The sequence below is a fragment of the Electrona antarctica genome, assembly GCF_951216825.1.
Source record: "Electrona antarctica genome assembly, chromosome: 22".
NCBI lineage: Eukaryota > Metazoa > Chordata > Actinopteri > Myctophiformes > Myctophidae > Electrona > Electrona antarctica.
The window spans coordinates 18,846,618-18,861,485 of NC_136805.1; the positions used below are offsets into that span (position 1 = coordinate 18,846,618).

Sequence of the window (14,868 nt, forward strand, 5' to 3'; positions counted from 1 at the left end):
GACAGAGACACTCTTACAATGCACAGTGCACTGCATCACGTTGATGTTTCCTGGTTTGGCATCATTATCATTTCTTATAATTCAACCCTTGGAGCAAAGTGCCAAAATCATTGTGTGCATTTGTAAATGAGCACTCTTGGAGTGGCAGAACATATAGTGCCCTTCCACCACTAAATTGGATTCGTGAACTCAGAGCTCACTGCAGATTCACCACTCATTGAATCAGAGCACTACCCACACACAGTATTCCAAGCACACTTTTGGCCCTTGGGCTGAGTAAGAAGCGTGTTTACCACTGCAGCCCATGCTGGTTGTCATGTGACAATCAATATAACATCAGCCGGGCGGCCCGGGCCCAATTAATTGTCTTCAACAGGCCGAGAGGCAAAGTCTATGTCTTGGCCTATAACTCTTGACCCCATATCGACAATACATTCAAATATGTTTTACTCCTGGAATACTTGGAGCATAGCCTCGATACCCAGGCTTTCATTTTTGGAGCATGACATCATACCTTTTGCAACTACTCCTATAGATATGATCCAAAACTCATACAAATCAGTCCATGCATGGTGGCCTAGGGGTCCAGGCACCTAGGTGGCTGCTTATCATGGACTCGATGAATTTGCTGCGTGTCACTCCCCATGTCTCTCCCCCATTATATAGCATATATAGCATTTGAAACAGACTTATAGCATGTCATGTAGACAGCACAATAAGTGCATTGTATGTAGCCATAGCACTTCATAGTATATATGTACAGCATAGTTTAGCATATATGTATAGTTTATATGTATAGTGTCATTATATAGATATGTTCTAGTTATAGTTTATATGTATAGTGTCATCATATAGATATGTTCTAGTCACGTTCTTAGCTTACGCATGTTTCGCGATAAATGCATTTTACATATGTGATGTATTCCCATGCTTTTTGTTCTTGCTTAATGTAAATCGCTCTGGATTAAGAGCGTCTGCTAAATGCCTAAATTGTAAAAATTGTAAATTGCATTTCCTTATCAAATAAGTAAGCAAAAGCCCAAACATATAGAAAAGAAAAAAAGATTGGTCCTATGGGTGTTACAAATGGATACAGGCTCATGTTATCATTAATTTGGGAGCATAATTTACAAAAACAGACCGCCATCTGAAATTATACTCTGTGTTAATTTGTCCAGATTTGTGTAGGGTGTACTGTAGACTAGAGTAAATACATTTTGCACTTTTCCCCCCTCAAGTTTTTGAAAATAGCAGATCTACAACTACAAGCTCGCAACGCATTGCAATTTGCATTGTGACAAGTGACAAATGCTTGTAGATAGGCTCGGCCACTCGCTTCTTGGTCACTCCAGGCTCCAGCATGGTGGTGTTACAGTGAAAGTGACCTGCTGAAATATCATATGTGACAATCGTGTAGACAATTGCATGTCAGTGTCGTAATTCATTGTGGTTTGTTTATTAGAAGAGTTTAACCTAGCGGTATTTATTAGGCACATGTTTAAAGACCTCCATATAGTGAAGTCCACAAGATGGTCACATATTTTTGCAGGTCACCAATTTTACCGTAACACCACCATGCTGGAGTGACCGAGATTTTGGGTATTATATTGGAATTTGGCTTTGGAGAGTGCTCATGTGGACTCTATCGGGCTTGTTTTCATATACATGGTTGCTTATTTCTCTCGGGAAATCTGGCAACACTGAACAAAACCTCATTGGTAACACCTGCTGCATGCGAACCTAGCCAGAGTAATACTCTGAACCTAGCTATAGCCTCCTAGGCCTATTCAAATAGCTGTCTGTAAACAAATTGGGTCTACACGGCTATCCGGGAGAAAAATAAACTAGAAGTGAACAAGCCTACAGTGACAGTGACTGGTTTATGGCTATCAACAAAGAGCGGCATTTTTTTTGTCACCCTCGCCTCGGGTTTAGCTGGAGCCAATTTAACTTCCTAATGTGGCGGTCGGTTTACTTTCTCCTCAACTTTTTTCCACCAACAAGAATAGCAAAGAAACACCTCGTCCTCAACATCAACAATGCAGCAAATATTTAATGGCGTAGTGACAACAAAAAGGCCCAAGACGATTTTTCAACAAACACAAGCCGGAAATATTCCCAGGCCAGTTTGGACATAAAAGAGTGAGTTGTTTTGATTAATTTTCCTTGTATCCTTCCTTGAAATCTATTACCTACAATAACTGTTTTATGACACGAGTCACACGACGCACGCACGCGCTCATATACAGTACACTATTTAGATTATTATTGGATCACCTCATCCTGACATCAATGGAGTCATATCTTGACTTGATTAGCCTGCTGGTCCTGGGGGATTTGGGGGAAATTCAAATAATAGCCGCAATCTCTCTCTCTCTCTCTCTCTCTCTCTCTCTCTCTCTCTCTCTCTCTCACACTCCCCTCTCCCATCTACCCCCCCCACATGTACCCCCCTCTGTCTCTGAAGAATGTTATCTCTGGGGTGTGCATTCTGTGCAACACGCACACACACACACACACACACACACACACACACACACACACACACACACACACACACACATATGCCTGATGGTATATACCTCTAGGTTGTCTGTCCCTCTCTCCAACAGGGTGTGCATATCAGTGACCATGGCCACATAGCCTGGTCTCGTACAAAGGGTTGGCCCCGGTATGATGATGCCATTAACCCCAGTTTGTCAAAAGCTACACCCAGGGACAAAAGGTTAAGGCCAGTATAGGTGTGTGCGTTGTGCCTCCTGTGCTCCGTAATGCATCTGCTGGCAGGTTTCGTGGCACGTTCTCTCTTTTTGCCAGGCCTTGGGGCTTTGATTGCGTGTACCGGTATGTTGTTGATGGTATGGGCTGCCTGCCAGGAATTCTCACTGACAGACAGGGGTGCCTTTACACTGCTGTTTGTGAAGTATGGGGTATGAATGATTGATTCTACTGAGCGAGTACATGAGATGATTAGAAGGAAGTTAGGGGACAGTGGGGGGCAACCTGCAGTCCCTAGGAATCATCATACATTCATTAGCTACAACATACTGTACTCACCACTATCAATAAGTAACCTGGGAGATGGATTGTTAAGGAGCGAATATGAAAACAGCTTGTCAAATGTGAAAAGAGTATAGAGATGAAAAAAAAAGTGTAACTATCACAGTATGTCACAGAGGGAACAGGAGCAGCTAGCTCATTAGCGTGCAGGAGGCACAGTGTGACAGGCAGGTGAGCATGCACAACTCTCAACTCTGCATGCTCGGCACTTGGATGGCAAAGGAGGGCTTGCATGATCACACGTTAAATTAAATGAAAGTGCACAAGGCTTGTTAGTATTCACTGCAGCCTATGTCCTTGTAACCGAGTGGAATTTAGGTTTTTATGTTTTATCTCATTGGAGGATCTCATCCATTATTTAGGATATACAGGCGTGAACTGACAGACGCTCCTCAATAATTCCTGGGGAGCTTGACTGCCTCAGATGCTTTCTCTCCCTCCCCTCTCTCTCCCTCCCTCCTTCTCCTCTCTGTATTATGTTGATCGCTCTTTACTATCCTCTTCTCTCTCTCCCCCGGTCCTGCTCTCTTGTTCCCTTCATCTTGCTTTATCGCTTTCTTTTTCCTTGGTGGGTTGGTTTCCTATTCCCCCAGTAGGCTGGCCTCTCATCTGTGCTCTTCAACAAGCCTGTGTTCGGTTGAACTGGACAGGTGTTGGCATGCAGAGCGGTGAATATACACACATATGTACTTAGCCTGAGAGAAATGGGGGGAGGGTGAGGCGAGGAAGATATAGTATGAGGGAGAGTGGGAGAGATAAGAATGTGAAGTTGCCTCAGATGTATATGTGATGTAGAATCTTAAGTGGGTCTTCCTCGTTTGTTAATTTCCTCTCTGCCTGTTGTATTATTCATGTGCATGTATGTATTGCAGATGTGTCTGGATGTGTCCACATGTAATGTGGGCTGAGGGACTGGACCCCCCCCCCCCCCCACACACACACACACACACACACACACACACACACACACACACACACACACACACACACACACACACACACACTAGAAAGAATTCCATATGGAGTGTTCATTGATATTCTGTTGACTTACTGATCTTTTCTTTCATGTTGAGACACAGTTGAAGATTATCTGTGATAAAAATGTTAATCACTAGGTTTATGAGGGATAATGTCACGATGCATTTTGCACCACAGATCCCTTACAGCGTGCAGCGTGCGACTAAAGCTATTACTGCATTATTGTATTTACATTTATTTTATATTCATACAGATGGTGAAATTGCTTCACCAACAGGTGGCAGTATTGGTTTGGTGCAAGTCTGTAGTACACAGTCCTCTCTTAAAGGTCTGACTGTCACACATCTACTGTATGTGTTTATGCTGACGTATTAGATTTCTTTTTTCAATCAAGTCTTTTATGAACATCTAGTAACATTCTGAAGCACACGTTGTTGTCTTGTTTTCTATCCAGAGTGTAGCGCGAAAGCATCAATGTTGATGGCGTGTTGTTTTGTTAAAGGCAGGCTGGAAGGCGTGCTATGTACAGAGAGCATTACAGGAGGTAATGGATCTGGTGCAGTAGCTCACCTGACACGCTCCGTTTATCAGACCTTTAGCTCATTGATTGGAGCCGCTTTACACTGTGAACAATTAGCAAGGCAGCCAAGGGAGAGACGTATAACTCCATGCTAGGGCGGCCATTTTGGCAGCCTGTGCTTTTTGAACATGGAGGGAGTGTGTTAAATGGGTGCCATCAATCAAATGTCCAGTTTTTGGGACCCTCCTATACACAGGTTTAATGTTTGTCTTTAGTTCAATGTTTGTTTTGTAAACGCATTGACATGAAGGGAAAATAACGTCATTTACGTCATATTGTCTCTTTATTGTTAATGGTGTTTAATGTTTGTTTGCACCATTTGTTTTACATCACCATTACAACACCTAATCAACATGAGTTAGACTTTAATATATTAGCGCCCCTCACTTCACACGAGTGTGATTTTTTGGCATGGGGAGAGAGTATGTTTTGCACTCCGTCTGCGGACTCGTGGTTGCGCTATAACAGGCCAATTCATGTTCATACCTATAATTGCACCGATCTGTGTACAACTTTGTAAGCACACTCCCTAGAGGCCATGACAAAACCTTTGCCCTGCATTTCCACATCTGCCTGTTGTTGCGCCACCATGAGGCCAATTTCTGCAGAAGTTAAATACTATTATCCTGGTGGAGACCTGTGCCCCGAGGGGCACTTTTTCTAGTTTTTAAAGGAGTAGTGAAACGGAAATGGTGGGCATTTTATTTATTTTTAAGTTTCAGCTTGTCTATGCTGGAAACGCTGACTCTGAAGTTTCTGAACCAATCAGAGCGTTGCATTGTTATTGGCTTTTATTGATGTGGGCATCCATTGTTAGGTATGTCCATATGATGACCACGGATATGGTCTAAAAGTGTGAAAAACTCATTTCACTACAACTTTTAACACATTCCACGCGTTATAGTATAATTGACAAGATACCGTGACTGCCGCGATTGTTTAATTACCTTTGGAGCATACGCCAAAGTATTTGCGCCTTTGATCCATGAAAATCCCCCTGAAAATAGTCCCACGATTTGTTATTGAGCCGACAAAAAAGCCACTTCTGCGATCCGCCTCACAGACGAATAGCAAAGCGAGCTAAGATTGCCCATATCCCCTCGTTCACTTTGCATTGGAGCCAGTTTCCCAGAAGACCTTGCAAGCCAGTTATAGTTTGATTTCCGGTCATCATAACGTGTCGGCCTCTTCACGATGTCCGCAACAAAGACGGATTTCCATAATAATCATCTAACAACGGCGAATTAAACACATAAAACAAATAGCGGGTTTAGCGTATTACGCATGGAAAGACAATGGATGGCAGGTTATGCAGTCAAAGTGTTAATTGGTATGCCTTGATCCCAACAATCATTTTAAGCAATTTCAAAGTAAAGTCACACTGTGCTCATCAGCCTCCAGCAGTGTTGATATTGTAAAAGTAAGACCCATTTCAAGCCCGTTTGCTCGGGCCTCATTTGCCAGTAACACACATCCCATCAACTGGAAAAACCATTCCACTCTCAAATAACTCCTGATGAGAAAATCTATCTCTTTCATCTAGTCTATTAACTTCCCTACAAGAGAGTGAGAATTGGCTGTCCAATTCCCGTTCTAAAATATTTGCACTAATGCGTGCTGACACTTTGGTAAATAGATTTCTAAATGTTCCCCATCGACCGTTAACTGCATTCAAGCGCCATTGTTCTGAAATAATACTAATAATAATGGTCAAGACTTGTGAGAATTGTTCAGCAGGAAGTATAGAAGTTAAATTACTCTTTTGTGATATAAGATATGGGATTAATATGAGTCCCACGAGGAGAAGCAAACAGATTAAAACACACAGCATTATGCTCAGTTTATGACTACTGTGTGAAAAAAAAAAAGCTTTACACTTTTCATGCAGTGCAAATGAGCTTTCGTCTTGAAGTAATTTGAAATGATTTTACTACAAATGGCTAACTTGAACTTGGATCGATCACACCACATACATATACCCTTGCTGCCACTACTGCTTGTTTTTTATTAGGACAACTTCACCACACTTTTCAACCTACCTTCATATAATTGGTCCTCACTAATGTTCATGATAAAATACCACAATTTCTTTCTACCCCGTCTGTGTCTCATAGGAGGGCTGAGGCAGTTCAGAAACTCGTCCACCAGTGACATCATCGTTAGGCAGATCTTTTTTTAAACAAGATTCTTTTGGAAAAATATTTTGATTTCATTATCGTGAGAACGATGGCTTCCATTTTCGCATTGCAACTTTTCAGGAATAGAAAGCATGCAGTTTCTATTAGCATGGATTCCCCATCGATGATGTCACTGGTGGACGGGTTTCTGAACTGCCCACAGCCCTCCTATGAGACACAGACTGAGTAGAAAGAAATTGTGCTATTTTATCATGATCATTAGTGAGGACCAATTATATGAAGATAAGTTGAAAAGTCCTTTAAGATAATAATTATAATTAATCTTCCACATGTCTTCCACTGTTTGGATTGCAATGACCATATGCCTCTTTATCCTTAGCCTTGATTTTTTTCCTCTGCACTACCCCTCCTCCTCTGCACTTCATCATCGTAAGCAAAACCACCATTGTTATTCCCTCCTGCATTTCAGTCTAGATCTCTCTGACATCACACTCCTCATAGTCTCTCTGATGGCCTGAGGCAGCCACAGGTGGAGGTGTGTGAGTGTGTACTGTATGTGTGTGTGTGTGTGCTTTGGGTATTACGCAGTGCTTGGTTGCTGTGGTGTGAATCTAGACCCTCAGGCTTCCATTGGTGTGAATTTCAGGGTAAGATTCTCAGGCTGGGGCTGCGCAGCTGCAGATCCCGGCACTGTGTTTAGAGTCTGTCATGAATAAGTGATGACATGGTAATACACAGCAGCTCAGCAAAGGAGACGGCTCTGCAGGACTTGATGATATTAGAATGCAATAAAAGGAAATCAGGTCAGGCCCCAACTGCCTCTGTTACTTCAAACTTCAGGAGCCAAATGTATAAAACTGTATATTTTAGGTGTAGACATATACAGTGTGTACACACAAAACAGAACAAAATCTGTTCCTGTGTGTTTTTTTTCCTGATGAATCTCAATCATGCTGAAATTGTGGCATAATTTTGAAGATGGCGTCCACGAAGGCTGCCGGGAGCTATGAAGAAGATGTGGCTTGCTTTTTTTGGCACCCTGTCCGTCTGCCCGTCCGTCTGTCTGTGAGCAGAACCTCTGCCCCAATTTTTTTGTTCAGCCTATTAGAGCACTACAGACGGATTTTTGCGAAACCCATTTCATTTTATTGCGACCACAGGTCGCAGTTTACTATGAAAACCTGTCAGTCTGTTCGTCCATCAGTCACGCCTCGTGACACACTCCATATATGACATATTCCATATGTTGATCTGACCTCATCAAACCCTGTACACTCAAGACACTTCCCCCGCTGCCACCCTTAGATTTCCATATATGGAGCTGACCTGTTCTGACATTCCGTATGTTGATCTGATATCATCAAACCTTGTACACTCAAGACATGCTCCATATATGGCCAGACCTCATCAAACCCTGTACACTCAAGACACTTTCCCCGCTGCCACCCTCAGATCTCCATATATGGAGCTGACCTGTTATTTTCCCGTTTTTAGAAATAGCACACTGACTGCACTGTGCAATGCAAACTAATAGGCGAGTGCTCTCCGGTGCGATATTTCCGAATGTTCAGGTGGTGATCTATCTGGTGCAGCCAATTCCCTGTTGCTTTCTTGAGCCTCTGCCTTGTTTGTTTACGTGCTGCTGCAGCGCTGCTTCCTGCTTGTAGTCTGACTCACGCCCGCAGCTATCCCACTTGATAGAGTGAGGACCGGTAGCGACAGCACCGCCCCCTGCTATAACTCTATGGCTGGAAGGCAAGAAGCAGCCAGGCCGATTCAACAGCGGTAGATTCGTTATTCAATACATTAAGCGAGCGGGTAAAATAAAATTTAAAACAAAATAAAAATATAAAATCGAATGAATAAATGATGATGCTACTTTCGAATGGCAATTTTAGCATTCGAATATTATATATTTTTTTCATTTTCGAATTTCATTCATATTATGAAATTCAGACAGCCCTACAGCACTCACCCAGCAGTCTGCTGTCACCCAGCAGTCTGCTCACTCACCCAGCAGTCTGCTGTCACCCAGGCATATGCGTGCAAGCGGCGAGGTCACTTCTCGCCCTCAGGGCGTCTTACTGGTATTACTACAGAGTATGCTGATACTTGATGGTATTTTGTTCAAAATGTTTGGACAAAATATCTTAAGTGTACTGTCCAAAATATGTGTTTAGCAAAAATCGGCATCCTGGTGGCGCTATAACAGGCCCATGTGAAAAATGTGGGGCAGAGGTTCTGCTGTGCTATATCCAGGGAGTGTGTGTGTGTGTGTGTGTGTGTGCAGTTTCGCTGCGATCAAGCCAAACGGTGCCAGAGAATGATCACAGACTGAAGGACACAGACGTACGGACAGGGTGCAAAACATAGTCTCTCCCCATGCCTTTGGCCTGGTGGAGACAACAATATATAAAATTGAGGTGAGCAAACTACATGCAAAGCCGCCTAACATGAATGAGAAGAGAAGAAAAAGTGAGCCAATGGAACGATACAAGAAAGTATGAATATATGGATAAAGGTTGAATCTGCCAGAGAGGAGATTACAGTGGGTTTTGCTGTGTAGTGTAAGGGAGACAGTGTCTCGCGAGGACGAGCAGTCGGCATTTGAAATTGTGCCAAGAAAGACTGAAACCCACCAAGGAAGCAAGGGAAGCAGAAGGTTTGGGATAGAGGAGAGAAAGAGAATTTATAATCGACACAGAAAGGCAGAAAGAAAGTTACTGTAGCTAAAGAAAAAAATAAGGGAGAGAGACATAAAGAGGAAGGAAGGGAGGACCCACACAAAGGAGTGAAGGTGATGAGTAGTATGGAGGGCTGATGCGTTGTGTCGACTACCAATGTGGGATGAGAGCTACAGAGTTGACGAGGACACGGTATCGCACTGCAAGCCAAATATCTTTGAAAACTCCTCAGAAAACAAAACTCCACAGTGAAGTTGATGTGTAGCTGAAACCGATACTGTGAGCCCTTAAGATACATCTGTACACTCATAATTAATGATACTTCAGAGAACAGAGCAGATGAACCACTTTTAAAATGGTTACATGTTCAAGAAAAATGAACAATCTAATTGTATTGTGTCAGTAATATGGAGAGGGAGAGGCTTGTGATTGCTTTTCAATTAGCCGCCAAATAGCTTCACAGCATGTCCCCGCTCAATATTTACATGTATTTATTTGGCGGCCTGTCGGAGGAAAGCCCATCTGCATTGCCCTCAGGCCTAATCCTATTGTATCCAAGATGGGACCATTGCAAGCCAACTATTCCACCATCACAACTGCCGTGAATCCCTTCACAACTCGTCTCTTTCCTTTGTGGTGTCATACAAACAATTTCATACACTAATTGCCTGACAGACAATTAGGCAAATATTTGACCAATTAAGAGGATGTAAATGTGGTTATATCTGTTAAGTTCTGTCCATGTTTTGTCTGTGTACTACATGCTACAGTCACATCACATTACTCTAATCTTTGTCTTCGGAAGGTCAGGGTTTAATAGCATAAATTACATGAATCTGGGACTAAAGCCTTATCCGTCTAATCTTCCATATCTGGCTATTTTATATGCTCTTTTTCTCTATGCCATGTGTGATCATTTTATCAACCTCATGTTTGTAGATGTATTCTGAAGCGGCAAGACAAATCTATATTCGCAAGACACCATGAATGTATCTCAGCCATGGTAATGGCTCGACAGCGTAGCTGGAATAAATGCCATGGTCGCCAATTCTTCATGGGCTGTCGCCGGGTCTGAGTCAATCATGTTCCTGTAACTCGTTTGTCTTCTCTGAGATATATCGGCTATTAGTGTACTCATTCCGCAGAACAAAAGTTATCAAGGGGTCAAATTGAAGAGTACACACTGTGTTTCACTCGCTCGCTGTCTCTCTCTCTCTCCTTCTCTCGTTAAATTTGTCAGTGTGCGGCGCTAGCTCATGTTAATCTCGTGCGGTAGTGTTTGAGCAGAGAGGCAGTTATTTCCTCTGAACACACACATACTGAGTGACCGCAGCGTTTGTTAGACTGACACCGGTATTAGTCTCTCCCTGTCCTTATGGGCTTTACTGACACCAGTTAACGCCTAGATGTTAGCTCAGAGGTGTGATGCAACCAGACACATTTGCCAAGATACGCACGCAAGCGCTTCATAGAGTGTCGTAAACGTATACAAGCATTATTGTGTTTTCCTGTACTTTCTACAAAATGCTAGATTTGATTTGAACTGATTTCACCACACCCTTTAATGTGTACCTCGCGTTTTCCCAAAACACTGCAGCATTCAGGATAATAGTGTAGTCCTCATACATAATACAGGCTATAACACCAAGGTGTGTGCAGCAGCTGAATAAATAGTTGATGTGCATATTTGAAACACTGTTTGCTCTGAGCCTTGTTAATGAGTGTGTTGTGTGGGCTCCTGTGTTTCTTATTTAAACAACACCCTCAGAGGATGGTAAACTGGGTAGCACTTAGGCTTGATTTTAAATGTGGCCGGTATTCAGAAGTGAATGGTGGACTAAACATATTTGAAAGTACTACGAACAGTAAAAAAAGAAAAAAGAAGAAGAAAACGAGCAAAGATCTCTTTAAGGCTCATTCATAGTCTGGATTTTCGGTGGTGAGGTGACCACAGAGAGAAGGGCTGGGGCGGTGGTGGTGGTTTGCTCTTCACCGCGGCTCGTGACGTCATGTTGTAGTTTGTTGGTCACCTCACCTCCGAAAATCCAGACTATGAATAACGCTTAAGAAGAAAAACCCTACTCCGTTACACTTTCCTGCAGACATGTACGGCATATTCAGTAGCACAGTGGGAGAAATAATGACACTTTCCCAAGCAAAACATATTCAAGTGACGGGAGATTATTGGCTTTTCCCTGATTTGTCATTCCAGACTCATCTCATGTCTCTCTCACATGCTGGTCTAAACCTGTCGTGCTCACTACCGTTATCAAATAGGTTTCAGAGGACGTCGTCAGCTATCCTGGACTGCCCGTCCATCATCTCACATCATCACATCATCTTTTTTTCATCCCACCTCTTCCTTTTTTATTTAAGATTTCAAGATTGACTAGAAATAAATTAACTGTGGGCCTAAAAGAGTACTTAACCGATGAAAAGGGCCTAATGATGGCAGACACCTCATTGCAAATGCATACAATATCAGCATGGATGGGATGAATACAAATAAAAATCATTCGGTAGGAATTCAAAGTGTAAGGGCTTTTCTCAATGCATTATTGAAAAGGTGGTGGCTCCTAGTGGGGGCTTAGTAATATGTGCAGGTTCATGAGCTGATTCCTGCTGCTGCACGACTCGAGTAGTATCATGTGGTGGTGCACACTTTGTACTGGGATATTATAATGAGGTGCAGGTATTTAGAATACATCAACCTTGAATGCAACGCAATCAGTCATTAGATTGGCCTCCGTATTGGTAAAAAAAAAGGAAATGATTTTCACATCGCTGACATTAAATCATGAGAATCGGTCCCAGAACAACTTTTTAATAGCGCCTTTCAGCCTTGAATATTAATTATTCACAGTTATCTGTGCGCAGCTAAGTATGAATATTTCTTTCTCAGCAATGTTTCCAGCCACACTTTTGAGTGCGCTGGATGTTTAAATAATGACCTAATGCACCAAAAGTGTGTTTTTTAAAATTTCACCAAGGGTAGTTTATTCCTCCCAGACATGTGCTACACGTGTTTGTGCATTTCCCACAGAACTGTCGTAGTATGTTGGCATCAAGTGCCAAGTTGATGGGCAAATCTCGTCAAAGTGTTACTTATTCACATTACTTTGTCTATCTGATGGGCACAGAGCATATTAATGAACATCCTTATACAAATACATACAGTAGGAGTTAGCAAGAATGTTGTTTAAATCCATAGTGCCTAGATCGCTAACAAAAACAGGAACATATGACGATATGCAATACAAATGCACTATTAGAGAAAACGGTTCTACTTTGCCCATTGCCTAGGTAAAAAAAACAACAGTTCTACTTTTGCCTTATGCCTTTGTTTGCGATGGATTGCGATAAGGTACTCCCTTATTGCAAGTGGTAGGCCATTCCAACATTTACTTCCCTTTACTGACATTTTGTCCAAATGTACAGTTTGCCTATATGGCACCTCACATTACCCTCTAGTGGTGGCCCTAGTAACAAAACCACTGTCATCCCCCCCCCCCCCCCATACAAATACAATAAATGCAATAATTCACAAACCCACTATGGCTGTATTGTGAGGGCCCATGACAATAAAGGACTAAACTACACTTCATAACTTGACTTTTTTTTTTTTTTTTTTGTTAAACTTAACAACCCAGTTACAAGTGGCTCAGTTCATATAATTAAGTATGCTTTTACTATTGTGCATCAAATGAGTTGAAAACTATTCTTACTGCCACTCTGAAGAAAGAATCCATCTTTGTCTTGTGGTGTTGCATATCTATACAGAATTGTCTTCCTTGTTCCTTTCAGGAATAAGTGTAACTGCACTAGCAAGCAGCGGGTTCCTCCACAAGTAAAGAAAAATGGAAATGAATCAAGGTGCAAAGTAGTTAGCTGCAGTAGTTATAAGATATCTCAAAAACGATGGATTGCCATGAAATTTTCTGTGCAGTATGCACCTTGATGCTCCCCAGATGATAGCATTTCCTCTAGTTCCTTAGGTACTTGGTAGCTTTTTATTCCCCACTTACCCATAAGTCAACTGGGCAGATTGCCATGAAATGTGCTAAACACATTCACGCTCTCCAGAGGTATAACCTTACAGGTTTGGTTACCACAATGTTTGTGTGAAAGAAGGTGTGCTAAATTGTATAATTGTGTTTTCTAATGCTATCTATTTATACTAGAGCGGTGCCCGTTGGAAATGCATGCCCCACCCAGTTATTATGCCTGTCCCTTTTATGCCCATATAGAGTTATTTCTCAGTCTATGCAGATGTCAGAACAGGCCAGCTCCATATATGGAGGTGTAGGGGTGAGAGCCTGGGCCCGGTCCAGAGCCTGGGCAGAGGCTTTTGTGCTGGTTATGGACAACGGGTGATCCGACGGCCTCGACACCGGGCACTGCACTCCCTGTGCTAGTGTGGAACGTGTGTGTAAAATTTGAAGTTAGTGGGGCGAATGGTTTTCGAGTTACAGAGATCTAGGGGTGATCAGTGCCCGCTGGGGGGTGATCAGGTGTGATTCATTTGCTAATTCATGGTGAAAAAAAGCATCACTGTGATGTCAGAATATCATTGTGATGTCAGAACAGGCCAGCTCCATATATGGAGATCTAGGAGTGATCTGGATTTGGGCCTTGTCCGGAGCCCGACAGGCACTGCACTCCCTGTGGTGGTGTGGATACTGTGGAACGTGTGTCAAATTTGAAGTCAGTGGGGCGAACGGTTCTTGTATTACGTGCGAGGACGTATTTTTTTATGAATTAAAAATGTAAATATACCCTTTTACATGATTAAATGTCCCCATCCTTTAATAATGCATTTGTAGTCAAATCTGTTCAAACCTAATGAGTTTGATAACATATTTCTCTTAATTTTGCCTGTGAATGGCATAAACAGAAAGTAGACACTCAAGTGTTTTTCTTCTTTATATTGAGACAGAAGGTAGACGAGGGACACAGGGAATCTACAGCTCCTCTCAAAACATTTGAATATTGTGTAAAAGTTCATTTTCTTCCATAATATAATTTAAAAAAGATAAACTTTCATAATTATATTCTCATTTCATTGTGCATAAAGTGAAGTATTTAAAACCTTTTTTTATCTTGATTTATGGTATTCAGCTCATGAAAAACAAAAAAATATTAGAATATTTTTTACGAGACCACTTGTTAAGTTGTTATGCACCAGTCTAGGGGCCTGAGACACAACATGAAATAATGACGCTCCCACCTTCTCCAACTCCCAAATAGAGGGTTTTAAGGCAATTAAGATTGAAGCTTTAAATACATCAAAAAAAGAACTAAACCAAAATAAATCCTTTAAAAAAAATAAAAAAATAAAAAAAATAAAAGCAAAATACAAGAGCTTACCTCCTTAACATAACCATAACTCAAAATAACTACTAATAAGATCACTTGACTCAAATCAACA

The 14,868-nt window shown here is 41.9% G+C and overlaps 1 long non-coding RNA gene across 1 annotated transcript in view; it reads left to right on the forward strand.

Moving 5' to 3' along the window:
• The first annotated feature begins 1,711 nt into the window (after positions 1–1,711).
• Positions 1,712–14,868, forward strand: part of LOC306915863 — a 61,402-nt gene continuing 48,245 nt past the window's right edge. Inside the window, exon 1 of the long non-coding RNA XR_013788888.1 lies at positions 1,712–2,146. This is a non-coding gene — a long non-coding RNA (uncharacterized lncRNA). The remainder of the gene's footprint in view (positions 2,147–14,868) is intronic.